An 8,275-nucleotide genomic window follows, 5' to 3' on the forward strand; every position below is an offset into this window, starting at 1 on the left:
GGGTGTCATCTTTCTCCAATGCCACACGTGCACATTTCACCTCTTGGTCGATAGGAATTCACGTAAACAAGGATACCACATCAAATGACACTATGGTTTCGCCCTCTTCTATAACCTGATCCCTTACAAATCGTACAAAGTTTCCATCATCCCTGATGGTAAAATCGAAACGTCCAACAATAGGAGAAATTAGTCTGGCTAAGAACCTGGACAAAGCATGTGTATGGCTGCCTATAAACGACACAATCGACCTAAGCTGAACCCCCGCCTTATGAATCTTTGTTAGGTCGTAGAACCTAGGTAGTTGGCATCCCGTTGCATGCAGTGTCCAATAAACATCTTTAGAAATCTTTTCAGCCTTCAACCAACCTTATAAAGTCTTGTTTATCTGCCATCCCACCAACGGATTCCTACGAGTAATCCTGTATGTCGTTCTATCATTCAAAAGTTCCAAGGCTTTGTTACAATACTCTTCTTTGTCAAGGATCACCGCTGACCTTCCTTTATCCGCGGGCAAAACCACGATGCTATCGTCTTGTCTAAGTTCCTTAAGTGCCTTCCTCTGACTGATGCTAAGATTGGAGGGAGCTGGCCGAGCCTGACTCAAAATCGTTGAGGTTCTTATACGGATCTCATTAGCCACGACCACTGGTAATTTACTCACAGCTCTTTCGATGCACATAGCCACTTCCGCTATTGGCGGATTTGGAGGGATCACCGCAAACTTCGCACCTAGTTTTAAAACCCCCTCTTGTTCGTTAGTTAATTGCTTGCTGCTCAAATTACATATAAAGTTATAGGTCACATTATCGTTTCTGACATTACGTTCGGCCGTGGCCTCCTTTAATCTGTTAAACTTACCCACTTGCCTTTGTGAAATATTTGAGCAGCAAGCAATTAACTAAAGAACAATAGGGTTTTTTTTAAAAAAAGTAATTTTTTTCGAGGTTGAGGCAGCGGATTACAGTTGTAGAAAATGTTCTTTTGTGTACACCTGATGTATCAGGTGTAGTCCCCCGACCGTGTATCAGGAACTGCGTTTCTATACTTGTCCATAACAGTGGAAGAGAGGTGAAATAAAGCCAAAAAAAGGAAAAAGAATAAAATTAGCACATTCTCTTACAGTATGAACAAGGTAGTCAACACAGTGTCAATGATATGAAAATTATTAACGTAACAATAAGGATAAAGCAAAAATAAAATATAATAAAGTGTTTTCAAAGTGGGATAAAAGGTTTTTGAATTATTCGTAAATTTTTAAGTAAATTTGGAAAAATATATTGCTATTGGAATTTTGATTCAAGTAAAAATTCAAAAATTTAAGTAAATTTTCCAAATTTACTTAAAAATCTACATATATAATTCAAAAACCTTTTTTCCTACTCTGAAACTCTTTATTATATTTTATTTTTGCTTTTACTGATTTTTACGTTAATAATTTTCTTATCATTGACACTGGGTTAGGACTACCTTATCTATACTGTAAGAGAATGTGCTAATTTTATTCTTTTTGCTTTTTGGCTTTATTTCACCTCTCCTCCACTGTTATGGACAAGTATAGAAACGCAGTCAGGTGAAATACATGGTCAGGTGTAGTCCCCTGATGTATCAATATTTATATAATTTATCTCATATTTGATGTATTAGTCCCCTATCAGGTGTAGTACCCGACCATGTATCAATATTTACTTCAGCTGACATCAGATTTTGCATTTTTGCTATCCCTGTTTTCAACTTAACTAAATTTGCCCACCCATATCTGATGACAGCTCTACCACTTTTAATTTAATTTTATTTTGTTTAATCATTTGGTATTAATCATTTTACTTTACAGCTCCCTCACCTCTAATTGGCTTTGAAATTTAGCCCATAATTTTCTTAATTCATCATAACTTTTAGAATATTAACATTCTTTCGCCTTTTACAAACCTACTATACTTCCTACTAAACGTACTAAAGTTCCTCACCTCATTGATGGGATTCAAACTGGAGCCTTTTCCACTCTGTGCAGGAAGAACGTTGATTATAAAAACTGTGCTGCACGCGCTGTTTTTCTATAGTGAAAATCAGAGAAAAACTAAAGAAAATAGTCACTTTTGGTTCGAAAACAAATTTTTGAACTCTACAGATGTCTAGAATATTGTGAAAGATTTTTCTCAGAAATTAGACAGCCTGACTGAACTAGCCCTTACTATTCTAAAGCACAATTCATTGACAAGATTACATATTAATTTATCAGTTATTCACAATGCAACTTATTTACATAATATATTCACAGTCTTCTTAATCCATTTTAGTTACCTTACGTCTACTTCTAGGATGGCAAGGCCATTGACAAGAAACAATATGAAAAATATTACCTCAGTGGCAAACGTGAAGTTTACCCATGACACATCCATGCGCACTTACTGAACGGTATTTTTGCGTAGGTGTTTGATTAGCTTCACAGGAAATAATTTATTAGAAACCACCTGGGCATTGCATTAATTATGCCGGGTTGAAACTATGCTGGGCGTCTAGGTGGGAGAGTGCTCATGTCTAGGATTAATCATATTGCATTATATTATGTATCCAATATGTGATATCTAAAAACAGCAGATGCTTTGAAATTATTTCTCATAGGCTCACAGAGAATAGTTTAAAACAGGATTTTTGGCTTTTATAGCATGCGCACTATGACAGGGCTAAAGTTCCTTTCCTAAATACAAAGTATAAGTTCACTGAAATAAAAATAATAATTACTTTATATAATATGCATTTACTTACATACTTAAATGACCTCGTGGGTAGCACAGTTTGTAGAATCTCCGTTCTCCTCACACCGGGTAGAAAAGACGTGAGTTCGAATCCCCTCGATGACGCGAGGAATTTTTATGGGTATTTTTCATAACATGGCTGAGTTTCTCAGGCGAGGGCAGCATGGTTTTTTCTCCCGTAAATTCTGGTTTTTCGTCCAGTAAACAGAAAATCGACCTCAGAACACGCAATTTACAGACAATATACACGGAGCAACATACCATAGTTGCCGGTTCTTCTAAAACCCAATAACGATATCTCCTAAAACCCTCAACAACATGATTCTCATCAGTCGTCTTTTTTAATGTTGAAAAATGAATTCCATGTTTGGAATTCATTTTTCAACATAATCGCCATCAACATGTAGATTTTTCCCATCTCTTTATCTAACTTTGAAAAAAACAGCTGCATAAAAAAAAAACAAAAAAAAAAACGTCGGTTGCTGTCATAAACGAGTAACGTATGCCATTTTCAATTTCGGGATTGTCAGAAAATTGTTTGCCAGCAAGTTGTTTAAAATGGACAATGCAAATGGAAATTGCTAGGAGCTAGGTAAAAGCAGTAGGGAAGATGAATAAGTTCCCACCCAAATCATTAATCTTTTGGGTATCCATGCTGTACGCCTGTCGAAAATGTCATAAAAGTCGCAGAAAATCCACTATCATTATCTTTGGGGTCAGATCTTGATTTCAGTTTTAAACGACTTAGACCATATTGCACCATATATAAATGTCTGTAAATTGCGTGTGTTCTGTGGTTGATTTGGTGTTGCCGGACGAAAAAATCGAGTTTCTGTTACAAAAAAAAAACTTGTATCATCGCCTGAACCGACTAACAAAGCCACATTGTGAAAAGAGCACATCTTTTTCACCCGGCGCGGGGAGGACGGTGATTACATCAACTGTGCTGCCTGCGTGAGCTGCTAGAATTAATGTTAAGGCAAAGTACAAGGAAGAATTCACCTTGCCTGGATTGAGACCTTCCCTCTCTCTTTGTTGGAATTTGGGGCTTTTTTCGGTCCCGGGCCCAGATGCATTTTCCCACTTCTAAGGATAGGAGGATAGGCCCCATTACCGCCTTGACTATACAGCCTTAGACTATTCTGTTTGGGGCCATCCAGGTCAAGAGGGGGTAAAACAGTTAAGGGAGACTAAAAGAGTGTTCGGGAAATCATCAAGCTTTAATCATGTAACAGTAAAAAAAAAAGTTCTGTACCAGGTACATAATGTGTCCTGCCGCTGGCATATTTAACATGTTTTACATTTAAGGGTCATCGGCAGGCGTTAAAAACGTTTTAATTTTCAGATACTAATAAAATTCATGGATAATAATATAACAATGTTTTTATTTTATTAATAATAATTACATATCGGTTACTGAAAGTATTGGTCTGTGATGACTAAAGTAAGATATATAATTTTTACATTGAAGAGATTTTAGTTCACAACTAAATACACCATCTATAGTTGTTCCATTACGTGTAGTATTTATCGAAAGATCTGATGACATGTCCAAGTTGAAGAATGTTTTCATAAATGTGCAGAACTCTCTTCCAGCCTCAGAGTTTAAATGTAAAGAAAAAAATTACATTCAATCTGAAAACACCAGGTGATTTAAAACCAGATGCGTTTTCGAATTAACGCATTTCCCTGTTTCCGAAAGTTTTTTGTATCTTTAAACCTTAATATTTCTGTTTCTAAATTCCTTAGCTTTCCAACGAATTCCTTAGCTTTCTATACGTTCACATTATCCCGTTTATTACGTGAGAAAATTTCCTTGATCACATGTTCATATTTTCCACTATCCTGAAAAAACTACTGCAATTTTCAGATGGTTGAAAGTTTTTCCTCTAGTATAGAGCTAAGATGAAGCTCCGTACAAAATATCATTAAATTTGGGCAAGTAGAAGAAAAATTATTGTTGCCATCATACAAGTATGATTGCAACAATAATATAATGATATTTTGTTGCAATCATACTTGTATGATTGCAACAAAATATGATTGCAACAATACAAGTTACAGTTATATGATTGCAACAATACAAGTTACAGTTACAATAATTCGCTTCTGGCGGAAGCTGAAGATGACGTCACTTCTGTAACGCTTTTCACATGACGGTTTTTCGTTACAAAATTTTTGGAATAACGCCAGTAAAAACGTTTTTAACATAAAACCGTCATGCGAAAAGCGTTACGGAAGTGACGTCGTATTTAGCTTCCGCCAGAAGCGAATTATTGTAACTGTAACTTGTATTGTTGCAATCATACTTGTACGATGGCAACAATAGTTTATCTTCTACTGGACCAAATTTGCTGGGAACCAATAGTACAACGGAAAGAGTTTTTTTTTCGGTAGTAAATAAGCTGTGGACATCAACTAAAACACAGCTGACCGTAGAAGCACTGAAAGCAATACCGCAAGTTAAGTGCAATTTTGCTGAATTCTTGTGAAGAATTTTACGAAGAAATAGCAAATAACGAAGAATTATTAAGAAAAATTTACTCAACGGAAAAAAATATTAAATAATATTATTTAATCTCTCTTTTTTTTTTTTATTTCACAGAAAAAACCTAACTTTTTTTCACTAAACAAAAATGAAAATCGATTAAAATCATGACCCCTCTAATAAGTGTTTTTTTTTCCTTCTAATTACAATTATTTTTCTCAGTTCACATCCTTCACGCAACCTTCTGTTCGTTACGTAGCGTAATACGAGGGATACCATATACTGAATTTTAGCCTTTCAGTAAAAAAAAAATAATAAAAAAATAAATATATATATATATATATATATATATATCAATGTATTTAATTTTTATTTTGTATGTGAATATTTTTTATATATAAAAATTTAAAAAAAATGTGTATATGGTTTATAGGGGAGGTTGAAAAATCCCCCTTAGATGTTCCGCATTGAAATATTAAGGATCTGGTCACTTTACTCTTAAGTGTAAAACGCGTTAATATGCTAGCGGCAGGACACATTATGTACCTGGTACAGATATTTTTTTTTAGTATAAAATGGGAGATATAGAATCTTCGGCCCTTAACTGGGATCGTCCCTGGTCTAGGATGTTCATTAACTGATGCTTAAGTGTAACCGATGCGAATACAAGAAAAAAGGAATCACCAAGAAAGAGAAGAATGGTGATATCCAGCTCAGGACCCTGGGTGTACCAAGCCCATACTTACCAGATGTGAGCCCCTGCGGTTATTTTTAGGAGTAAAAATATTGAAATAACTTTTATCAGACAATGAAAGAATGAAAATGTGCCAATAGCTGTCTCCTGCTAAAACCGCTGTTGTCTTTCGTAGTGGGATCTCAATTTTCCACACGCCTTCTGCTTTCAAGGTTGCCCTTGCGCAAAGCGGTTAATTTGTTTCTGTTCGGCTGCGATTTTGTTCAGTTCTTCTCGGGTAGCGCATTTTTCTTCTTATTTTTTGATGCTATTTGCGTGCTATTCCTCAAATTTATAGTTGTCATTATTACTATCGTGTTCCATTGTCAAAAATCGATAAATGACTCAAAAATTCGTTGAAACGTAGTTATGTAAATAAAGTTGTGTTTTTGGTGGCGAGGGCACCAAAAACCACAGACGCATCATTCAAAATTGAAATCATCGTAGCAAAAACACGTAGAGGTCACACTATTGCCAAGTAGCCTTAATTAAAGGTGACAACAAAGTTAATGGCAAATATTATTCTCGAAAAGAAGGCAAAACTAGCTATTGACAAAGTTCCTTTGTTAAATGACACTGTGATATATCATAGAATCGATGGCATACACTGTAGAGGAGAAATTACTGTCGCGTGTGCGTGCTAGCAAAGTTTTCGCTCTACAATCGGACGAAACCACTTATGTGCAGACTCAATACTGAAGTACGCTGGCTGTCGAGGGGACAGGCGCTCACGAGAGTTTTTGATATGAGGGATGAGATAAAACATTTCTGCGAACACTGGTGATGCCAGAAATGACCCTTTACATGATATCAAGTGGCATATTCCAGCGAAATATTCAATACCTTGAACAGCCTGAACATGTCACTTGTCATCCAAGTATTACGATTTGTGTATAGAATAAAAATATCAGGATTTCTTCGCCAGACCAAACTGCGTTAAATGACTGGATCGCCAAGAGTTGACTCTTTCCCAACGTTTGATGATTTTCTTCACTTGTCGGCGAAAGAAATCGATGATTTCTTTGGCCGACAAGTCAAGTGATGACTTGTCGGCCATGAAGCGGCTAATGGGGCGAAACTCCGAGCTCCGCTCAGGCTACCAAACACACACAGACACATAAACATCATTGCTGACTAGGTAAACCCTTTCATGGCAACGGTCTCCCCCTCTGGCGGTGCCATCTTTCAGCAGGATAATGCGCCATGCCACCCACCCGGATTTCTAGGTATTGCCCGGGCCTGCAAATTCCCCAGACATCAATCCCGTCGAGCGAGTATGGCCGCCGTCTAGTGTGGACGCACGTTCTCCGCGCTCCTGGATCTTGTTCACTAATATGTGGTAACAGTGTCTACTAGTTTTTGAAAAGTTTACTCCTTAGTATAACTACTACAGTGGATCTCAGGGTGAGAAACTTTTGATTATTTAACGGGAACTTTGCAGATTATTTGCGTTTTTTATCTATATCCTTTGTTGCCAGACCGTACTGGTCACCATGCGGCTGACAGCAGGGCTATAGAGAGGCACCAATTATACTGTGGTTGCCACGCAAATACCCTGCACTAGACTTGGGAGGAATGTGTAGCACTCCCCTCCGGCGCAGGGATTAGTGAATTATCTACCCCTTCAGCTGTGACCTTGATTGGGGACGGCAATTCCACCTGTGAAACCTTGAACTGTGATAACGTCCAATATCTTCAAACTATGTTAGGGAACAATTTTCGGTGAAATCATGATTTCAGTGACCCCCCCCCCCCGCTGCAATAGACTTACCATGGACAGCTTTTACTTTCGTTCCTGCTTGTATAGTGGAAAAACAGACTTTACCATAAGCTTCTGCGGCTGCGAAAACGCTAGAAGAAAGTAGCACAGGTTCTCCAAGGCTATCTTACGGCTGTGCGTCCCCCCCTCACGTTACAGTGGGGGATAGCCCAAATCGACATCCGTGCACTATCTGGCTTCAAATTTAGCCACAAACCTGTGGTTGGCACCAAACTTCGTCATTCCTCAACCTCTATCAAACTGTGCAGCAATAATCTGTTATCCGAATATTCCCGATAAACCGATATTTCCAACTAATCTGAGAATATGGATACACCCAGTACAAATCCCACTGAATTGATTTGTTCATCGAGCGCTCAACAAACCACTGATAATACAAAAAGTGACCAACCTGACATTGAAATCACGGATAATTTTGAGGATGTCCGGCTGACACCGGTATCCAAAAAGAAACATAGAAAACGGGTAGTTCCCCAATCGGACAGGGAAACCCGCTCGCAAAGTGAGCCTCAAGAGCC

The sequence above is a fragment of the Mastigoproctus giganteus genome, chromosome 14 (assembly GCF_048544385.1).
Source record: "Mastigoproctus giganteus isolate SK-2022 chromosome 14, ASM4854438v1, whole genome shotgun sequence".
Classification (NCBI taxonomy): Eukaryota; Metazoa; Arthropoda; class Arachnida; order Uropygi; family Thelyphonidae; genus Mastigoproctus; species Mastigoproctus giganteus.